Raw genomic sequence first — 22,584 nt, 5'->3', positions numbered from 1 at the left:
TTTTGTGCTCTTAGGGTTTTATCTGAGTGTGTGTTTGTGTGTGTGCACATGCATACGGGTGACTGTGCATCTATGTGTGTTGTGTGTGGATGTGTGTTTGTAGAGATGGAAATATCCTTTGCTCCTGCAGGCTTGAATAAATCCTGTGTGAGAGCTCCCTGGTGTAATCCAAACACTGCCAGCTAATTTAAGCGTGCAGTAGGAGCAACAGCATCTTTCATGAAAACAATGCATTTAGTCTAGAGCTCATCTTCACTTCCTTCAGTCATCTATCCAGAAATCACCTTGACTTCAATGTTACAGCTCAAAACACAAGCCAACACAACCGCTCAAAACACCACCACACACCAACAGTGCAGCTCATTACCCCACTTTATTGAACATTCCAATAACGTAGCTCAAAAAACCACCACACAACTTAATGCTACATCTCAACATACTATCACAACCCAACATTACAGGCCCAACACTACAACTCATCAAGCCACTTTGACTGAACATCTCAACACAATGCTCAGTTCACCACCATAGCCACATACACTTTAGCGCATTGCAGGCCCAACACACCACCAGATGATCCAACACAACACTTCAACATACCACTTGACAGAACATCCCAACCAAATGCTCACAGCAGCATCGTAACCCAAAACAGCTACAAACCACAACACAACCCTATACTTTAGATTAGGACACTACAACCCAACACTACAGCCAAATATGCTACCGGATGACCTGAAATAACAGCCCAATATACCACTTAACTGAACGTCCCAACAACAATCTGAACACACCATCAGAGCTCAACACTGCATCCGAGCACCCAACAGACACATCAGCTTAACAAACCACACAATCTAATACTATAGCCTAACTCGCCACCATTGCCCAACTTGCCACCAGAGGCCAGATGCATAAACTTAGCCATCATGTTAAGACTGTGTCTAAAGAAGTAGTTTGACCAACAAGCAGTTACTAAAGGGTAATCAGTCCTTAGTAGTCTCAGTCCTAAAGTCTTACTTTTTCAATACAAATAAGACCAATCTACCTTTTCATAACCGAATTAAAAAAAAAGTTATGACCAGTCTTTAAGAAAAATAATTAGTTGACTAATTTTTTAAGGCTAGTCTAAATGGTTTAGGCAACTGACCGCTGATGATCCAACACCTCAACATGGCACTTGACTGAACATTCCAACACAATGCTTAACACACCACCATAACCTCACACTGCACACCCAGTAGACACTGCATGATGACCTAATACTGCAGCTCAACACACTTCCCCCCACCTAAACACTTAAGTCCAACACACCCACAGGTAACCCAAAATAACAGCTTAATTCACCACTTGACTGAACATCCCAACAACATGCTCAACACACCACCACAACTCAACACTATCTTTCACACAGTCTCAAAACAACAAATCAACACCAGCAGATTACTCAACTCAACACAATGCTTGACTAAACATCCAAGCACCATAGCTCAACACAACACCATAACTTAACAATAGGTCTGAACTCCACACCCGATTACCCTCCGCAACAGCCCAATTCACTACTTTTTTGGACATCCCAAAACCATGCTCAGCACACCCACTACAAGCCAACACTACGCTTAGCAAAGCAGCATGACTTAAAGCAACAGCTTAAGCCACTTCCACAACCACATTACAGCTCAACACCCAGCTTTACTGAACATCCCAACTCCACCCTAACCCAACACTACACATCCAACAGACCACCACATGACCCAGCACAACAGCTCAACATGCCATTTGTAACATCTCAACACCATAGCTCAACACACTACCATAACCCAACACAACAACTCAACCTACATACACCATGACCCTAAATTACACCCAGCATAAAACAGCCCAAGGGATAGTCCACACAAAAAGGAACATTTTATCATCATTAACTCACCCTCGTGTTGTTCCAAACCTGTATGACTTACTTTCTTTTCAAAAGTACATTGGGAATGAAATAATATTGGTGCCCACTGGCATCAGCTACACCCATTTCTCAGAATATGGCTCCACAGAAGAATATAAGTCACAATTTTGAAGTATCATGAGGGTGAGTAAATGATGACAGAAGATTTACACGAACAACAACAGCATTCACCTTCCTCAGCATACTTCAGACCATCATGTCTCTAATATATTGTAATATTTGTTGGAATCATATGCTGTATATTTGTTTTAAAAGGCAGGCATTTTTTTGTCATTGTTGCTGCTTCACAGGATTGATGTCAGGTTGATGGCGAGAGCTTTTCTTGTTGGGTGTGTTGAGCTTAGAGATGATAGATGACTATCTGGTTGTTTTGTGTGTGTCAGTGTGTTTGTTCGTATGTGTGCGTGTGTTTGAGAGGAAGACGTGACAGCTGCATAGGCAGCGGGATTGACCTTCACGCAGAGAAATCTCAAGGCCTGTTTGATTACACGGTATTCTGCTGCTTTGCGTTCTTTAGCGCTTAACTTAATTCACGGACAGCGTTTAATATGTGATTGGCTTCTTTTGACTGCCAGTGTTATTGTTCAGGGCCCTCAATTAGGGTACATGTTGTTCAAATAATATGGTCACATGTAAAGCTGTTATCTTTGTTTTTTGAAACGGTGGTATTGTGCCAGTACATACTTCGCTTGATATAAAGAGGCTTTAAAGAGTTTAAAATGATATTTGGACACTGTTAAAATCACAAGGCCTCACTTTGTCTTTCTGTTAGATTTAGTATTGTACAAGTCTGCTCATGTTTACATACCACTTAAATGTGCAAGATGCGATTCATAAGTTTATTTTTCATTAAAAAAAAAAATAAGAGCGTAAAAATGCATTTACAGATAGGTTTCACAAAACAAAATAATAACAGAATTTACTCAAATAATTAGATTGGTTCATAATACCATATGTTGCCTCCACAAGCGTCAGTGACTCTATGTATGCTTTTAATAGTTGCACATAAGTCTGGTTTGTTTTGGGAGGTGAGAACTACCCACTGTTCTTAGCAAGTTCTTGGGTTTTTCAGCATGGATTGCACATTTGGCTATGATGCTTGAGGAGTCAACAACAGATGATGTTAAGAGCAGGATGAAACACCTTACATTACCCATTTTTCTCACATTTTCCTTTAAAATTGTGCACTAATAATTTTGCAATATCATCAGAGACAATTAAAAGTGTGTGTGTAGTGTGTATATGTGTGTGTGTGTGAGAGAGAATTCTCAACTCATTGAAATGTTTTAAATTATGACATGCACACGATTCCTTGGACTGACTAGTGAACAAACATTTGACATGTTCTCAAAAGCTCTTGTAAGGCTTTGCATTTCACATGCATTTTACAGGATTTCACTTGGCACTTTAGGCTAACCTAAAGTAAAGCTTCTGATCATTTTCTCATTAGTCTGTTTGTTTTCTAGAGTGCCTAAAACATGTTTTCTGTTCCTGCCGTGTCTGGCGATGACTGTAGAGCTTCAGAAACTTTCCCACATGTTCTACCTTTGTTTAAAAAGTGCTCCATTTCATATGGAGACACATGAGTGTTTTCTCTCTCTCTCAATCTTTCGCTCACTCTTGTTCTTCCTTTTGCTTCCATCTGGTCTTCATTTCCACCAGACTTCAAAGGTGAAGGAAATCGAGGATAGGAAATGGGTTGAATATTAATTTGGCTTTATTGTCACGACTTGTGTTCTGCACAGATGAACTTTTACCACAAATGTAAAGCCAAGTTACAGCAGTGTTTAGCAATCCGTTCAAAGATGACTGCTGTGTCCTTGTGTTAGAGAGAGCAACTCTTTATGTATGTGTGCGTGTCGCACGGTTCTTCCATTTAGCGTGTGAGTGATGACCTCCAGTGTGGGCAGTTTAAGTTATAGCGCACCCCCTTCTCTCTTTCAGATGGAGCTAATTGTCTGGTGGCCATTTTTGAGGAAGTGTTTCCAGGTATGAGGGGTTTTTTTGCCCTCTGGAAGGCCATGTCCTTTTTTTCCCTCTGTATTTATCTTTTCCCCCATCCCTTCTTTTATACTGGATAAACTGCAATCGGCCTAATGATGAAAGAATACGATTATCAACAAGAGAGGAAGAGATCTGGTCCAAGGCTTTTTTTTTTTTCCAGTCACAGAACTCACACACAGATTCCATTTTGTCAGCTTTCAGCTGGGCATAATACAGCGATAAAAGACTCTGCCCTGCAGCCACACTGAATCATGCAGAGCAAAGAGAGGGAGGGAGAGCAAGAAAGAGTCGAGAAAGCCAGAGAAAAGGAAAGAGAAGTCTCTTTGTGATGTGTGTGCTCATATTGTATGAAAAAAGATGAATCACTTCTATTTAGGGATCAGTTTCCTGAAACTGGACGGGTGAGACGATTCCACGGGAGATAGATTGTCGGGACTTGCCTGTGTTTCTCTGAAGGGTTGGAGCTAAACGTCTGCAGTCGTGGCAAGGTGCTCCCGAAAGGACCGGTTCCTCAGACAGGAAGTATCAACCTGGAGCAGAAAGAACAAAAAGGAAAAAACCCTCCCCTCCCGTCGTTTCTCCTTGCACACCATCCTCACAGCTGCACACAGTTTGCAGTCTATCCGAAGGGGGTGCGTTATCATTTCATCTAAATTCCTCCCCCTAGGCAAGTCAATAAAAAAAATGTAGCGTCAAGACGTTTTTGATTAGCTGGTCTTCAGGATGGATGAAGATGTTTGGGGAGAGCTTAGGCTTTGTGCTACTACGAACAAATTCTGGCCTTCTTTAGCAGTAGCGCCATGTTATTGTGGTAATGATCAGGCTGAATATATCGTGTAGGAAATGATCAACCCCACCAGTGCGCTCGCCATTATCTCAGACTTCGTCTCTCCGAGCTGTCATTAGGGCTGAACTCCCCCCCCAACGTGTCCTTGGCCACTGCGGCGATGGAGTGCCTCCACCGTAGATGGATGAGTCAGATTTTGATTGACGTGCGGATGCTGTCAGTCACAGCCTGGCTCAGTGTGTAGCAAACAGTGGTAAACTGTTCCAGACATCTAACTCTGCCCATATGGAAAGAACTAAAAAGAGGAACTAACTGCCCAGCCACAGATTACTCGGAGTGCGTCTGCTGTTCGTTTGTGGTGGTAATTTGTTTTAGTTTTTTTTCCTCGTTGTGCATGTGGTTTTTGTTTCTGAGCAGTGTGTGTGTGTGTGTGTGCAGCTTGTTATCTGTGCAGATTGAGGAGATTGGAAACCGAATCTGATTTGTGTGTCTGTTTCACCTTTGTGTCTCACTGCTGTGATGTTCCTGATAATACTTAAGCACACACACACACACACACACACACAAACAGAAAGAAACTCGCACAAATGCTGCGAGAAAACTGGAGCAGGCTGGTTTTCTGCACAAGACAGCATGTGTGCTTGGAAAAACGTCCCACACACCCTGGGTTTTAAAGCCTTGCTGAAATTCCAACAGGTTTAGCAGGAAAAAAAAGATGGAACCGGGTGCGTGTATGAGCATTCACACATTCATGTGTTTTTGGTTTACTTGTGTGGGCATGTGAAAAGTGGTTGTTAGTGTCTTTGTATATGTATGTGAGTGTTTTTCTTACTGTAAAACCATTGGCAGCCACTGGTTGGGTGTAAACACACTAAACACACTGTATTACTCCAGCCGCAGCGCTGAAACCCGTTCCCGTTGACTTTTTCCCCTTGAGGCCCAAGCTTTTTATTAAATGTAATTTAGGACAGTTTACGTCAGTTTTGCTTCTGTTTAGTGACCAAATGTGCCATTAAAACACTTCCCCTTCTGTGTCTTTTTCCCGGTCTCCTACAGGTGGACAAGCAGTGATGTCACACAGCTGAGGACATTCCCACTCAGTGAGTATTTGTTCCATAAATCTTAGCAACCAGTCATCACTTTTTTTTCTTTCTTTTTTCTTTTTTTTAAACCTTTGACTTTGCATTTGTTGCAAGACCAGTTTTCCAGTTTTGAAGTCATTTGTCACGGTTCTGCACCTCTGTGTTTGTTTCGGGTAATTGGATGCTGTAACCGAAAAGGGTGAACACAGATTCAGCCGATTTAAACCTAATTTAATTTAATTCTTAGGATGTGAGCCCCTCTTCTCACCCCTATCCCTCCCAATTAGCTGAAACAAAGCTCTCCAAAGGCAATTGTTAGGTTGACATTTCTTAAGCTTTGCTTTGTTTTATTTTTTTGTTGTTGCTGTATTTGTAAAGATCTTTCATTTGGCAATTCATTTTCAAAGCCGAGTCTCTTGAACAAACCGCAGCCGTGGAGAGAGTTTGTGCTTTGGAACAAACAAATCAGCCGGTTTCTCTCTCTCCCTGTGTGGGCTCAGGCTAATTGGTAGTGCGGATGCTGGTCGCGGTGTTAGCGTTGATGCTAGGCGGGCAGCAGCCTCTCAGGGCTCTCTGCTCGGCTGCATCGTTTCATTCCCCAGCTCCCTGGTGGTTTCAGAGAGTGACAGAAATACAAGGACGTTTCTTTCCACTCTCTCGCTGTCTCCTTCTCCCTCTCATTCTCTCTGTCTATACCACTAACAAGTGACAATGTAGAGTTTGAGTTCTGGGGTGCTTAAAGACTGAGAAACGGACTGCAGCTGCCTCAGGTGAACATGCAGCTGTGTGTAGACCAAGTGCTTCCTCAGATGTGCGTGTGTGAGAGACAGAGAGAGCGAGTGGGTGTGTGTCTGTGTGGTGACTTACAGATGACTTTTATTAGAAAAGCGCTCCATTCACACTCCAGAGGAAGCGATATATATGGAAAGAAATACAAGGATGGCTAGAAAGAGAGAATGGGGTAGGGAAAAACAGAGAGAGAATACAGAGACCGACAAAGACGGGCTCTCAGCTCCTCAGCTACACATCACTGCGGCCTCTCGAATTGGCAGCAGTCACTGCCACCGCCTCAGCCATCAATAATGGTAATGGAAGCTCCATCCGAGTATTGATTTCTTGGAATTGTAGGAAGGCGTGAAGGGTCATCCGTGCTCAACAGCTCTGCTCGTTTAGTGAAGGCGAGACGGGTCAGGATTTTAGCATGAATCACACTAACATTGCTGTATGTCTGACTTACAAGGCAATCATGATTTGAAGCAGCACTGTGCATGTCCTTTTAATGCCAGGCAATGCCCTAGAATTTATTTTTTTAGAAAAACTTGTTTTTGGGGCTGTCAGTTTAACACCTTCATTTACTACAATTAATTACTAATAATAAGGTGTTAAAAGAATCAGCACATTTAATCATGCCCTCTGACTTAAAGGCAGCGTGCTTCATCAAACCGCATTAGCAGGTGGCAAAGAACAACAACTACTGTATGAAACAGAGATACAGCGGCTATAGTAGTGTTGTTACTATAGTAGTACTATAGTACTTAATAATAAAGTTTAGCGTAATATTGTTTAAAATAAGATAAAAAATTTGAATGACACCTAAAAAAAATACTGTACAGTTAGAGAAATAATAAAATAACACTGTTCTTTAAAAGTCCTTAAGTCAAGCTCAGACAGATTGTTGACTTTATTACCGAATCCACTTTTTTGTCTATTCAGTGGTTTACTTATCTACCACAATTGATTTATTTTAATTCGGTAACTTTTCTCAGCAAATATTGATATATGCAGTTAATTGCGACTTATTTAGAACATGTGATAGATTTATAATCTCCATAACATGCAGTCAGAGTGTTGCATTGAAAAATTAAGAATAAACAGGTTCGAAATTTGAGATTCAAGAAAATTTCAAATAAGTTGCTTGGCAAAAATCTCTGCCAAGTTCATAAGAGTAAACATAGTGTTAACTGATAGTAGAAACTAAACAAAAGCATACTGAAGCCTCAAAAGAGTATCGGTTATAGGGATGAACTTTCCTTTCTCATGAAAAAAGAAAGGAAGGAACAAAACAAAACACTACTTGGGCACCCAGGGGGAATTACAAAAGTTTATGGATGGAGAGAATATCAACCAGTCTCTTTGGAGAGTTGAAATTGTAAAGTAAAATCAGGTCTGTCAGGACATATCGAGGAAAAACACACTTCTATCCTTTTCATTCTGAAATGGAGGTTATAAGTTGTAGTCACTGAAAATGCTGGAGACTATATGGAAGAGAGAGAAACTGAGCTCTTACAATCTTGCCCAGGGGCAAACTAGCTATTTATTAGCACACATGTTAAACCCCCTCTCTTCAAAGCAAACTTTCCTCCCAGCCTCCCACAGAGGGGCAAAGAGAATAATAAAGCAGAGGAAATGGCATTTCTCTGCACAAAGTGGATGTGAATGTGTTTAGTGTAACCGACTACTCTTTATGTTAGTTGAGAAAGATACAGGAAATAAAAGCAAAGGAAGACAAAAGAAGGTGGTGAGAAGGAAAAAAGAAACAAGAGAATGTGTTTGAGCATAGATCTTGGCCAGGCAGTGTCAGGCTCCTGGCCTCTCTCTTTCTCTTTCCTGCGTCCCTGGGGACGGCTCATAGCTCATACTTCCTGCTGGAGAGTTCTTGAGCAGGAATCATGGTGGAGGGGTCTGTTTTCATTGCTGGTGCTGTGCAGTAGGAGTGTGTCTGTACTTGTTTTAATGCCTCTTCCAAATTATTATGAATTTTAAATAAATCTTCTCATGAACAATACACAATGAAAGTCATTAGACAATAATACAAGTATTATGCCTAGTCAACACTAGACCCTCAGAGACCTAGAGAGAGCCAGATCAAAACCCTCTAAGACCAGATTTAAAAAATAGGGCCCATGATCCCTAGATTCTGACAAAGACAATATAATCAATGAATCATCAAAAAAAAAAAAAAATGCTGAACTCTGTACAGCTTAGGTAATGTCTGGGACTTTCCAAAAATAGGTTTTCTTTCAGTAAATGGTGCTGGAGGTTATCTTCAGAAAGTGAATGTAAACTTTAGGAGGTCTAACTAATCATTATGTGAGTTGTTCATTTTCTTTTCATTTGTATGAGGTTTGCATTTTTTGTACCCATGATATCATCAGTGCAGTGATGTTTAAAACCTCCATTATTCTAAGTTTTATTTTTAGCAATAACATTAAAAAATCAAAATTATGTAGTCAAAATGTATAAAAGTAAAAATAACAACATACAAATATTCAGTACTAGTAACAGTGCTTACTAGTAATTTGTGCCTCTCTTTAATGTGTTTTTTTTCATGGGCCCAGTGTACTGAATTTGTTAAAAGCACAATATAATTAGTGCAACTTCTTTGCAATCGTGAAGACCTTAAGAACACTGCAGACAGACTTCTGTCTTTTTTGAAACTTGAGACTGAGACCATGGGCTCAAGACCAAGTGCATACAAGGCCCCAACTTTAATATCTTTTCCTTTCAGTGATTCTACAAATGAGCATGCCTCAGAACGTCTTGACTTTAGCACGTTACGTCATGCAATCAGTCTAGGCGAACTTATTTCAGCAAGTAGGGTTTATTGTGTCATTTGTAAAGACGAGGTTGAGATGATTGGTAGATGGGCAAAACACATCGAACACAGCTACTTTCTTTCTAATGCTGGTGTACGTGTTTGTCTGTATGTGTGTTTTCCCGTGCTGACGCTAAAAGCGGCATGAGGACGGATCTGAAGGAGTGAGCGCTTGAATACTAATGAACAAACAGGAGAAGAGGCTGTTTGCTCCCGTCTACCTCTCTGCAGTGGGCTCACTCGCTCCTCTCTCTCGCTCTCTCCCTTCATCTGCACCTCTCGCTCACACAGAGGATAAACTGTGTACATGATGACATTTACACCGCAGTTGCACGCAGAGGGAGTGTGTGTGTGTGTGTGTGTGTGAGCTCTCTCATTCCTCTCCCCATCTCTGTTTTTTTCCCCCTGCTCTTCCTTCATTTTGCTCTGTCCTCATCTTCTCTCCATCTCTCCTTCTCTCATTGTGTGTGTTCAGCACAGGATGCGCACCTCAAGGGAGCACACACACAGAGGCCATTATTTATCTTTTTTGAAGGGCAAATATAAAAAGGAGTGGCTTTGCTTTACTGCCACAAATTTGACACGCTGGCTGTGGTTCCAAACACACACTTACGACTCTTACTGAACAGAAGCCATAAACTATGTGTGTGCAAGGGAAAGCAGCATCACAGCTCACATGGTTTACTGTGTAGGGTTTATGTTCCATTTACAGTGTAAAAACATGTGTGTATGAGGTGCGATGAGGGGGTGTGTGTTTTTGAGGTCGGCCGGCGGGCATCTCTCCCTTCTCTCAGAGGAATCGGGCGGTTAAGGGCAGTTAGAGGGGCTCTTGGGGAGGTTGGGGGCCCTCAAATAAGGTTAAAGAGATTCTATTGAATCTAACTCCCCCCCCCCCCCCTTTTTTTCACACACCAAGATTTGATCCCTCATAAACACACCTTTCACACCAATCACACACTTTCTCATACCTATCTCATTTACACTAGACATAAACACACACACACCCCAGCCTTAGAATAGCAAGCCACCCAGGAGGTCACTCCCCCTTGACCCAGGGTATTTAGAGAGAACCTGTGGCAGGCCCTGAGCTCAGAACAGATGCTGGGACGATCTGGATCCAAGGTGGTCCGGGGAGATTCTCAGAGCATATCAGGGGATTTTTGTATTCTGGGTGTCCAGGGAGAGCTCATTACGCTGGTTGTGCGTTCGCAGAACCTTCCTCACCTCTTGGAAATAGAGAGAGAGCTGTGATACTGGACCTCGGGGAGGTCATTACAGAAAGAGAGGCTGAGATAGAGAAAAAAAAAACAGGGTGAGAGGTGGGTATGGAGTCTTAGAAACAGAAGCAATGAAGTTTGCTGAATCGTGTCTAGGGTGGAGGTCTCGGAGTGCAATTTCGGGCATTTTTGCAGCTTTTGTTTATAGCGAAAGTGGAGAAAGGATGCACAGAAGAAAGAAACAGGATTGGCGAATGATGCCAGACAGACTCAAACCTGCATCATCCAAATGAGCATTGAAGCTCAATAGCTACATGCACCCAAATAGTAGTCAGATTGATGGCTCAGTTTTCATGTAAACACCTCAATCAATCCAATTGATCTCAACCTGAATGAAAGGGGTGATGTAGACCTGAAATAATCAGATCAATTGGGGAAAAAATCTGTCTGACTTCTCAATTGGATTTAAAAATACTGTGACACATTTCTTTTTAGATATGTAAGGTAAAAATGACAATGAGGTTTCAGAGCAACTTACAAATATTTGACCACTGGATGACCAGTCAGAATCAAGCATTTCAAACAGTACGATAGCGATAATTTAATGATAGCAAGTGATACACATATTAGCTGATTTATTTCACACAACATAAAAAAGTGCCATTTAATGAAACTGTCAACAGTTTTTAGAAGTGACACAAGGTAGAACACCAACATGATTATCATTAAGAAATGGCCAAATATCGTCTGATTTATCTGTCTGTCATTTATCAGGGTGGTGGTTTAGAGCGGTTGATACAACAAGAGCGTTTCTCTGTCATATCTGGCTATTGTTTACAGCTCACAAGGGTCTTGAGTGTCAGGGGTGGGTGGGGGGGGGGGGGGGGGGGCAGACGGTTTGGCATGCAGATGGTCCAGGCAAGAGGGGGGCATTGTGTCTGTGTGTGGGTGATGTGCAGGGAGATTTTTAGTATTTTATTGGTCTGTTCCAGAGGACCCAGCTGCTAGGTCATTCCCTGTTGGCACAATCGGAGAGGGAGAGAGATGGCGAACGAAAATACAGAGAAAGAGGGGGCATTAGTGTAGATGTCGATGTGAGCAGAGAGGATTTAAAGCACAGAGAAGAGAAGAAAAGTGAAAAATCAGAGCTAGGGTGAGAGAGAGCGAGACGGAGAGGAAAAAAGGGAGGGAAGGAGCGGGAGAGAAAGGAAAAGAGAGAGGGGAGAAAAAAAATGAGGGAGGGAAAGAGAGATAAGCAGCGAGCGAGTGAAATGTGTCCGCCGTGATCCATCAGCCCTGCAGCCACACTAATCACAGGTGGAATTCAGCGAGCTCTTTAAAACGCTGCCTCTCATTTCAAACCCTGCCCTCAGGCTCTCTGTGTGTGTTTAGAAGTGTGTCAAAATCTCTCCGCTTGCCCTATTTTGTGTCTGTTTGTGTGTATATTCCACAGCGTGTGTGTGTGTGTGTGTGTGCACGTTTTAAGAGAAAGACAGGGATCTCACGAGACGGCGCGTGTAGGTTTGTGTGTATGCCTGCATATTTCTGCATGTGTGTGCACCTGTTTGTGTGTGTAAATCCCCCAGAGACGATATCTGGCTCAAACAGCTCCAGTGATCACAGATTGTGCCGTTACTCTGTGCGTGTGTGAGCGAGCAGAAAAGAGATGGAGCACAGAGGAAAGAGGTGTGAGTGTGTGTGTGTGTGTGTGCGGGAGAGAGGGCAGAGCGTCTTTGTGTCTCTACCTATCCCATCATCCCGTTCAGCTCAGCAGAGGTGACACCAAGGTGAGCGTGAGCGCTCTCTCTCCTTCTCCATCACACCAGCACTGCCTCTTGCCCTCCCTCCCTCCTCTTCTTCACTCTCTCTCTCCCTCTCTCTCTCGCTGTGCCTCTCTGCATGGCTCAGTGGCAGATGGAGGCTGTGTCAGCAGGGAGAAATGGCCATTCACACACTCCTTACACACTCTCCCTCTCTCTTTCTCTTGCTCTATCGGGATACATTTTTTGGACAATACGGATTGCTGACAATTAACTGATACTGAAAAAGAAAAAACTTACATTGGCAGATATTGATATTATCTGTTTGTTTATCCATCTATCCGTCTCTCTACCTCCATTTATTTGTCTGTCTGTTAATCCATCCGTTTAACCGTCTGTCTATATATCTCCACCTCTATCTATCTATCTATCTATCTGTTTATTATGGGTTGAACGACTTCTGATTTTTTTTTATGGTGAAAGACTTTTTTGTGATGAAAGTCGAGTCGAAGTCGACTAGTCGCTGATGACATCATTAATGAACAAATAAGTCCGGAGCTGTGACAAACACCTTGTGCACATCTATGGCATGTGACACAATACTGCCCACATGGCTATTGCTCCTATAACAGATCATTTGTATCAGTTCTTTTGTCTTTGACTCGTTATATTTCTCACAGATTTTTGCTCATTTTAAATCAGATACAGATAAAGTAGCACAGTAAAGATTACATTCATATGAATGCATTAGTGAGAGCGGTTGCGTGTGTGAATTAATTGTACCTGACAGCATCTCTCTAATACTGAAGCTGTGGGATTTAGTTGTTAGAAATATGTGCTTGAACTTTTCAGTTTCTAAGCTATTTTACTGCGAAATCACAGAACAGTGTTTTAGTAAATACATTTCCACACTGAATGATCCGTGCGTAATGTATGTGCTACTTTCTGATGTGCTGCTGCACTGTTTCACATGTGTTACAGTGCACAGCAGCACATTATTAGAATGGCGATTAACTTGTATAATAAGCCGTTTAAAACGTGCATTCCCCTGTTCGATTTCCAGCATCCAGTAAAATAATCAAACTTGTCTTGTGGAGCGCTTTCAGAGTATGCATTTATTTGACATTTTAACTGTTAGGAAACGGAGTGTAAAGGTGGAAGTCCTTCAAAGATTTCTTATCCTGTTGCGCCCTCTATAGGATCACAGACTACTCCGTCAAACTTAAAGAGTCGATTTGTCAGTGCAACCCCTACTATCTATATATCTACATATGTCTGTCTGTCTTTCTGTCTGTCTGTCTGTAATTAATAAAATTACTTAGAGAATAAAGATAATTAATTAAATGTTGTGACAGATCAGAAATCAACCATTGGATGGATATCTGTTTAGTTCTTCTAAAACCTATAACCAAAGATTATACTGTTTGAAATGGTAAAAAATAACCTGACATCATCTGCTTTCAACGTCCAGTCAGACCAGTGCATTATATATGTGGCTAATATCAATATGTTAACCATTACATATCGGTATCTGTCTTTCTGTTGCCTGCTTATAATTAGTTGCTCCTTGTACTAGCGCTTGGCTTCATTTGGTTCAGCAAACATTAGTGGATAGATACTGTCACATCTTCTTCAGTTACGTCATTACAGTCACAGTGTATCTTGGTCTGACCTCTTTGCACAGATGTGCGAGCGTGTCGCGCAGGTCAAAGAAGGGGAAATGTGCGATCATCATTTTGTGTTAATACAGCTATTAAAACTCAAGGTGAGAGCGAGATAGAAAGGTTGGAAAGAGTGGGGGAGAGGGAGACTGAGGAGACGGCAGGAGGAACAAACGATGCACAAAGCGGGTGACAGCGCAAGCTGCTTTAATATGTATGTATTGCAGGTTGATGGTTGATTTCATTAGCAAATCTCATTGTTATGCATGAATTGTTCTCCTGCAGCAAAATGAATATTGCATTCATGCAGCCCGTAGGTTTGGACAAAAACGTTTGGATTTTTAACTCCAGCCTTAAGGAAAAAAACAAAACATGTTTTATGAGGTTTTCCCTCCGCTTCTCTCTAGATCCAATTGATGGCAATTAAAAGCATTTAGTGTGTTGTCATTCACTATAGATGAGGCCATGCGTAGAGAAAGAGGGTTTAATGTGTTTGCCCCTGGTTTTGTGTCTCTGACATGTTTAATTTTAACTAAATGCCCATCTTTGTCTATCATTGTGCGTGCGTATGTGTGTGTGCTTTGCTCTTTCAGCTGGGTGAAAGAGGTAGTGTATGGAGTATGCGTGTTTGAGATTGTGTGAAATAAGGGGCTGATGTTAGTGCGTGTGAAAATGTGTGATATTAGAGTGTGTTTTGTGTTAATGAAAAGCCTGTATAGCCAATCTCAGGTTGTATAACAGAACTTTTGAGCTGAGCTCGGTCTCTGGTGAATATAGAGGTCTGTCTGTGTGTGTCTCAGAGGTATTAATAGCCTGACCAGGCACAGGAAAAAAATACTCATGTTTTTCCATCTGTTTTCACAGGAAACAGTCAGGACGGATTATCTCTTACACACACGCACACACACACACACAAACTCTCTTTCTCTCTCTTTTTCTCTTTGAGCTAATGATCTGATGGCTATTGCAGCACATCTCTGTTTTTGTATGTGGATTATGGAATTCAATCAAATATGCACGTTACACTTTCCATTCGGATATTCCGGTTCCTCTGTCATATTCATCAGAGTGATTCAGGGAAAAATAAAATCATTTCTGGACTGATATTTTCTGCAAATCTCAGTGAAGTTGATCAAACTGATGGAGGTCTGGAGTTTGTGGATCAAAAGCACATAATGTCCACACACTCTCAGAACCACCATGTTATTTGCTTTCAGGCAAAACACACATTTTTATTTGAGAAATAGGAGAGAGCTCAGACTCTCTGCCACTCTGACTAAAGGTTAGTCACACACTCAAACAAATTCACAGGTGGGAATACAGAAAGGTGTGTGGTGATTTCACCGGGTGAAAAGCTCTGAGTAGAAAAATCCAAACAGACACCTGAACAATGTGTGCACGGGAACACACACACACACACGCACACACACACACACTCATACGCATACACACACACACACACACACACACACACAGAGTGGGCTTCAAAGTCTAAGACCACAAGTAAAATGCTTCTATTTTGAAAATGTTACTGAAATCACAGTTAATCACATATATCAATATTTAATGAGAACAATATTGATGCAGATTAATGCATTGAAAAGACATTACAAAAAGTGGCTTCAAATTCACACACACATTCTAATTGTTTGTTTTGTACTTACTGACAGACACCTTTTGCCATTGCATCACATCCTGTTGGTTTTAGGGTCTTGTGCAATGATTGACACATTTAAGATTTTGTTTTTTTAAGATTTAAAAATTGTATCATCATTATAATAACAATCAGAGTGAAAATTTACATTTTATGAGAGCAGCACTAGAGCCGATGATCACGATTTGAGAATGATCCAAAGAGCATCTTGAACTTCACTTATTTTAAATATCTAGAAATAGCCTATATCTTCATTTATAGTTATTTATAATATATATAATTTAGAGTATATATATATATATATATATATATATATATATATATATATATATATATATATATATATATTTCCAAAAAATCCTATATTTTCAGTGTGGTCTCAGACTTTTGGACTTACACAGACTCTCAATGGTCTGTTGATATCTTTTGCAGAAAAGGCGCAGATTGTGTTCAGCCATCTGCTTTTGAAAGAGCACATGCTACAGTGTCTGTCAGTGCATGTGTTTTAGAGCTGAAGGGAAAGATGGAGAGAGAGAGAGAGAGAGAGAGAGAGAGAGAGAGAGACCTGTCACATGCAGCCACATTTAACCAACCCATTAGAACAGTTTAGGAGATGTTTTTTTTTTTAAGTGATCGCCTGTTGCTTCATAGGACTCCAGCACCAGTGTGTGTGTGTGTGTGTGTGTGTGTGTGTGTGTGTGTGTGTGTGTGTGTGTATAACAGTCTGTGCCACTACTGTCTCTGTGTGAACAAATACACACATTCTCAGTTTTTCTCAGGCTCTGAGTGATTTGCAGCATTGTAGCAGTATACAGGAAGTGCAGAATTGACTTGTGGTCAATAGTGAAAGTAAATGTGTGTCTGTGTGTGTGGCAGGGGGTTGTTTTTCTGAACTTGGGGTTAAAAAAAAGAAGCCAAATCAAACATAACCATACCTTGGGGTAAGATTAAAGTGACTGATTAGTATGGTTACACTTTAGTTTGGGGGGCATTTCTTACTATTAACTACGTTTAATGCCTTTGCCTCAATAAACTCCTAATTTCTTGTTTATTAATAGTTTGTAAGTTAGTCAAGTTTAGGTATGGGGATCTAAAATATGGTCATGCAGGATAAGGTATTATGTGCTTTAAATATGTGCTTACTACTAATAAACAGCCAATAGTAATATGCATGTTAATAAGCAACTAGTTAATAGTGAGAATTGGTATATGTATAACCCGTTTTAAATATAAAAGTCATTGTTTAGGTAGATATTTACACATTTATGTGTGTGTAGCTACTTAACCATATTTTGGGGAGTAAACCTGACAAACTTCTTTTTGGTCTTCATGTGTAAAAGTTGTTAATACAGAACGTTTTCTGTTAGGGTTTTGGTAACGGTTAGGTTACAGTATTTTTAACTAGCTGTGTATAAAAACAGTAGGTGTCTTTGCAATGTCCCCATTTAGATAAGAAAAGGTGTGTGTGTAGCATTTCAAAGCCATTTTGTCAAATGTACAGAGACTAAACACTCTGTCACAATCAAAGCAGGAGACATGAATACCGTTGTAAGCTGTGTGTGTGTGTGTGTGTTTTTGTGAGATAGTCGTGTGTCATGTTCTCTGATAACGTCTTGAAAGGATCAGCACGAACAGAATGTTTAAACAGCAAGAGAATATTTACAGGTGCATCTGTAAGACACACAGCTGCAATGTGATGGAGATGTGACTGTTTGGCAGTCATGTGATTTAGGAGACCAACAGCTAATTTAACCAGCTCAGTCTATTATTTTCATTAAACTACATCAGGATGATTCAATCAAATGCATCAAACAGGTCCATCTGTGGAGAGGAGTGTGTGTGTTTTCTCTTCCCTCCCGCTGCTGTGGTTTTTTGCGAGGGTATCGGGTAATAGTATACTCTAAACTAACAGCGACCTGCGCTCTTCCCCTGATCTGATCATCTGTAATGGCAGACACACACTCACAGCTCTCAAAGATGGCCGCCTCCACGAGGATGACAGTGCGTTTGTTGTTCTCGCTCCGAGGAGATTGGAATGTCAGGATACGTGAGCCAAGCGAGAGAGAGAGAGAGAGCGCTGTGTTTTCTCTCGCTCTGTATCTCTGCAGGCTGTCTTCCTGGTTGGGAGTGAGGCGTGAAGGATGTGTGCTGCCCCTCCCCTCATCTTCCTCCCGCCCCGCACTCGTCTGATTGGCTAAAGGGACAGAAATGGAAACATTATTCGATTCCGTCTCCTCAGAGGTCAGCGACCTCTCTGAACGCTGTAAAGACTGAGCTCAGCATTTGGCTGTGGAACAGCTCAATGTTAATGAATGTTTAAAGAATAGCTAAAGAGCTCAGAGAGAGAGAGAGAGCTAGAGGGAGACAACAGAGTCCATGTTAAGTAAAGTGCAAAGAACCCTGGCTGTGTACGGAATGGAACGCAACCCTGCTGCTTACTAGATAATGCACAGCATACACTGTGTACTGTCTAAGAACATTAAAAAAAAAAAAAAAAAAACGTATTATTGTAATAGTTATGTGAATTTCAGTTTTTCCTGATAAAAAAAAAATAAAATAAAATTAAGCTCCAGCTTTGCTGTGCTTTTGTGTAAGGCTACACAATTTGCAAAGTAAATAATAGTTGCTACATAAAAATACTAAACAAAGACATTGAGCAGATTGCATTGTAGGAAACAATACTCATTGTGCTTTCCTGTATATTAAAGATTTTGCCACGTCCTGCAGAACTAGTCATGCTGTTCTGAACACGTCGATGTATCCTGTGAGCTTTGCGGGAGTCATGTTTAGTAACAGCTGATTGGAAAAGTACATTGCCTGGTTTAACCCCAGACAAGATGTTGCATGTGTTACATCTTCTAAAAGCAGAATAGAAACAAGCTTAATCCCTGGCACATTACACAGGAGTCCTGCTCTGTGGCTGTTTTACCCTTCAGCAAGGATCTTAACCCCAGGTTTCTCCAGTGGGACTGTGGCTGTAATTAGTGTTCTGTAAGTCACTTTGGATAAAATAAGTCTGCTAAATACAACAATATGGTATTTTATGCTTGCCCTTCAGGTTTGCTCCCATACCTCATTGGGGTGAGGTGGAGTAAAGGTTAAAGATCTGGGCTAGTAATCGAAAGGTCATAGGTTTGAACTCCTCAAGATGCGATCCATGAGTTCTTTCCAGTGTAGCACTGGCGCTTAACCTCAGGTTTCTCCAGCGGGACTGTCCTTGTAATATGAGTCACATCAACATTACCAACTCTGCACTCTTTTAAGATTCTTTATTGACATCTGTGGTTTAATGCAGAACCTATAACCTCCATGGAACCTTTCCACAAAACGTTCTTTACAGTAGAAAAAGGCAGTTTAGATTTTTTAAATGTTCTTCACACTAAGAAAAGTTGTTGTTAAGGAACAGTTCTTTGGTGAACCAAAAATGGATTTTCTGTGGCATCACTTGGAAACCCTTCTTTTGGAACATTATTTTTCAGAATGTATGGGGTGGTGCCAAAATCAAAGAAAAATGATGAGCCGTTTTCCATATAAATAGCAAGATGTGTCATTTGTCTAGCATTTTGTCATCCGCTGAGCATGTCTTTAAGCTATCGGAAAATAAAACGATAATAGTCTAAATAAAGAGTTTCACTTATGTTCTCACGTCATTTTTATTGTGTGTGACAATCAGAAATATTTACCCATTCATAATTCTTTGTTGTGAACTAGATTGACTCACATGGTGAACTAATCAAACGTCAATCAGTCAGTCAACAGATCCTCGTTCACAAAAGAAACGACCCAGTTCATTCAGTCTCGATCAGTGCTGCTCCGAGACAGAATCAAAACAGTGAAGTGGGCATATTTGTTTAGTAGCTTGAACCAATAAAATGTGCCTTCTAGACATGTGCCGGTATTCGGTAATATCACAGTAATGAATATGCATGATATTGTTATCGTGGGCCCTTCTAAATACCGTGAATAATTATACATTACAAATGTATAATGCACAACACCGCTGTATGCTTCTTGAAAGATGCATGTGTGCTCTGATGTAAACAATCACGCATTAGAAGCACATGAAAAAACATGTGAGAGACGCGCTGAATGAAAGCACATTCGCTAAATTGCAGAAAATGCAGCCGTTACTCTGGAAACCCCGTAAATAAAGCAGCTGCACTACTCTCTAAAACATATTAAAATAGATTTAATAGCCATTCAGATTTGTGGATTTGCTATGGTGATCTTCACAGCGCCAAATACTTCAATATTTAGACTTAATAGGCTATTTATTTTCAAACTTTTTTTTTTACATTTTAATCTGAACTACAACATTGTTTGAAAATGTTTTGATTCTCTATTTATCGTTCACACACTAGATTAGGGCTTCATTAGTGAACATTAGTTAATTCAATAGTTAACATAAACTGCCAATGAAAAATTCTTATGAATATTCATTCATCTTAGGTATTCCAATATGTAATAATACGTCGTTTAAATTGAAAGTTGCGAGTTAACGTTTTTTTTTTAAACAAAGGTTAGTAACTTCTGTAGCAAATGTAGCTATTGCTCATTATGAATGTTAATGCATTAACTAAGGTTAACTAATGAGGTCATATGACAATGTGTCATATTCTGAGCATATAGGAAAGCAGTTCTCAATATGGCTGGCCGTTTTTTTTTTAAAAAATTTTATAAAAATATGGCCAGGGTTTAGAGCTCCTTATAGTCACCTCACATCACCAAGGATTGATTGTGAGCAGGATTTGTTTGGGGCAGGATTTGGTTCAGATTGGATTCATTCATTTGGAAACAGATAAAACAGGCCTATAGTAAGTGCTTGTGGTGCAGTCCACAGCAGAAACTTCTGCTATTCCTCAAACTGAATTCTAAGTGTCTTGCTATCTCACAGAGAGGAGCTTATCAAAACTGTGTAGATGGACACAATGTATGAACACTGTGTGTGTGTGTGTTTAAAGAGTGTGTGAGCATTTTAGCTATTGGTTGTTTCCATTGTCACACACAGCTGCTTCAAGGTTTATTCTCTCATTTACTCTCTCTCTCAAGCTTGAATTGGGTTCAGCGTCCACATCTGTGTGTGGCAGCTGTGAGGGACCTTGATTGGATGAAATGATCAGATGAGAGGGGGAGGACAGGGTAAGAGAATATAGAAGGAGGGATGTGGAGTAATCAGAGGGAACTCTGTCCGTTTCTTTTGATTTGTCTGTCTCTCCCTTCAGATGAAGCTCAGTGTAAAATAATTTTTTGATTATACTGACCTCAGCCTGATTTCCCCCACTGGTTTATATTTGGCTCTGAAGGCCATTTAAGTTATTTTTCAAAAGAGAGAAACATTGTCAGAGCCATGGCCTGGCAGTTAGCACACACAGACATTTATCGGCTTGCATTTTCTGGATTTGTTGCACCTTTAGAGGCCATTTACACATTTTCAACAGCAAAATTCATAATGTGAACAGTGGAATAAAAAAAAATCAAATTAGTCAAATTAGATTTTTCTGTGGTCAAATTTGTCCATCTACTGCATGGAATACATGCTCTGTGTAAATAGCCTTTTATTCACCTTAGGTATATCAGAAGTATCAGTACTTCTGTATTTTGTCCCAGGCCATGCGATGAGGGGCTTAAAGGGCCAGGAAACAGGAGGCTGACCCTTGATAGCTTTTCAATGTATGTTAGTGACGGCTATAACAGATAAACTCAATAAACTTGACAAAACTATATTAACAAGCAAAAGAGTGGCTGAGTCTGATTTGACGGATGCGTGTAGGTTAAAGGTTACCAGTTAAAGTGTCACTCCCTCTGTTGGTTGTTTTGTAACGAAATAAACTCGATAAACTTCACAACCGAGTCACACAGTCCGCTGTTTGAGCAAGAGTTCCCTGAGGACAGTCTCTCTCCCAAGAGATAGATAGACGGTCGGATTTCCGCTCGAGTTTGTTCAGATGCAGACCTTCACTTGTTAACTCTCTCGTATTTGAGCAGAAACAGCTTTCATGTCATCCCGCGCAGTGGTTTTTAGTTCTCGCAGGAGAACGTGGTGGATGCGGGCAGTGTGTTGAGCGGCCTAGATTTAGCGTGTTTGTGTGTTTACCTCGTCTGTGTGTGTTGTCTTACCTCTCCGTGTTATTGTCGGGGGCTGTGAGTCACTGGATGTTAATCATTTCCCACACGGGCAAAGTACACACACACACACACACACACACACACACACACACAATCACAAACACACACGCTCACATGAGCAAACTGGCAGGATCAGCCGTGATTACTCCCTGCTACACAGGGCTAGTTTTATTAAGAGCGTGTTTACAGCCTGACTTTTAGTCATTAGTCTCTGCCTGTAAACACTTCAAAATCTCATAAACAAACAAAGAGTGATTGAACGGCCGTAAATTGTGTTAAAGTAGAAAATCTTTTTTGGAGGAAGATTTGTAATCGGTCCAGGCTTATTTTTAGCTACCATTAAACCAATGAAACAGCGTAATGCTAATGCTACGATGTTAACATTTGCTTAACAAACATGTATAGGCAAAGAGCAGGTGCCAATGAACCGGCGAGGGGCGCCTGAAGATCTCTCTCCTCCACGGCCCTCTGAGGGTTTCACACCGGAGGAGCTCCTGGTAATTAAAAGACAATTTTGTGAAATTGATTAGATTATGCTAATCAGGGAAGATAATATCTAGAGAAGACTGCGAGTGTGTTAGTGTGTGTATGAGTGGGTGGATAAGAGTGTGTGTGTGGATTGAGTGATTATGAAGAGATGGCAGTCCGGTCGCCATTTCAAATCCCTGAGTCCACACTTGTGTGTGTGTATGTGTGTGTGTCTGGAGATCATGCTCACGCCGCCATTTCACATCT

General features: G+C 40.9%; 1 protein-coding gene across 22 annotated transcripts in view; it reads left to right on the top strand.

The window, feature by feature from the left end:
• Nucleotides 1-22,584, top strand: part of baz2ba (bromodomain adjacent to zinc finger domain, 2Ba) — a 79,006-nt gene that overhangs the window by 6,222 nt on the left and 50,200 nt on the right. For all 22 annotated transcript variants that reach the window (XM_052559366.1, XM_052559373.1, XM_052559370.1 and 19 more), the window contains exon 2: nucleotides 5,811-5,854. The gene's annotated coding sequence lies outside the window, so the exon portion shown is untranslated. The remainder of the gene's footprint in view (nucleotides 1-5,810; nucleotides 5,855-22,584) is intronic.

Source organism: Carassius gibelio, chromosome B6, assembly GCF_023724105.1.
Source record: "Carassius gibelio isolate Cgi1373 ecotype wild population from Czech Republic chromosome B6, carGib1.2-hapl.c, whole genome shotgun sequence".
NCBI lineage: Eukaryota > Metazoa > Chordata > Actinopteri > Cypriniformes > Cyprinidae > Carassius > Carassius gibelio.
The sequence above is the reverse complement of the archived record's forward strand: the minus strand, read 5'-3'. Positions and strand labels throughout refer to the sequence as shown.